The sequence below is a fragment of the Sinocyclocheilus rhinocerous genome, unplaced genomic scaffold, assembly GCF_001515625.1.
Source record: "Sinocyclocheilus rhinocerous isolate Xijiao unplaced genomic scaffold, SAMN03320098_v1.1 scaffold1422, whole genome shotgun sequence".
Classification (NCBI taxonomy): Eukaryota; Metazoa; Chordata; class Actinopteri; order Cypriniformes; family Cyprinidae; genus Sinocyclocheilus; species Sinocyclocheilus rhinocerous.
The window spans coordinates 451,233-451,926 of record NW_015623657.1 but is presented as its reverse complement, the minus strand read 5'-3'; the positions used below and the strand labels follow the sequence as shown (position 1 = coordinate 451,926).

Here is a 694-nt window from a genome sequence, read left to right as displayed (position 1 = left end):
ATATATATATAAACAAACATGGTTTAGCAATATGGTTATTATTCAGTACAATAAATACTGCATAGAAATTATATAAATATTGTAAAAAATAGTGGTATGTTATTACCATGCTCTGTCATTATGTCAACACTAGGGGGCAGACCTATGACTATGGGAACCAAGCACAGTTAGACTACAACCCTTATTCCACCACTAGTTTTTATTTAATTTTACAGTAATATATACTACAATATACATATTAGATTTGTTTTTATATTTTGCATTTATATTATAGTAATATTTATTATTTTATTTCATTTAATTTAATTTCTCTACCACCAATTCTCATCAACTCAACACTGATCTTCAAACAGATAATATAGTCATATTTATGAATGAATGAATGAATTAATTAATGAATTAATGAATTATTTTTTTTATTTTATGTCATGTCATTTAATGTCTGCTACAATTCCCCTTATCACCAATACAGAGACTTGAAACTTCCTTTCCTTCTCCGTTTTCCACCCCAGACCTTCAGACAGATATACAGTATAGTAATATTTATAAAATTTAGAATAATTGTATTTTTTATTTTATTTTTGGTTTGTCATCATAAATACAGAGACTTGAAACTTCCTTTCTGCTCAGTTTTCCCATAAATCCCCACCTTGAACTTGCAGCAACTAACACACACACACACACACACACACAC

General features: G+C 28.1%; 1 protein-coding gene across 1 annotated transcript in view; it reads right to left on the bottom strand.

Annotated features, from left to right (window-relative positions):
• Nucleotides 1-694, bottom strand: part of LOC107717517 (cyclin-Y-like) — a 43,870-nt gene that overhangs the window by 17,694 nt on the left and 25,482 nt on the right. The gene's annotated exons all lie outside the window — the stretch shown is intronic.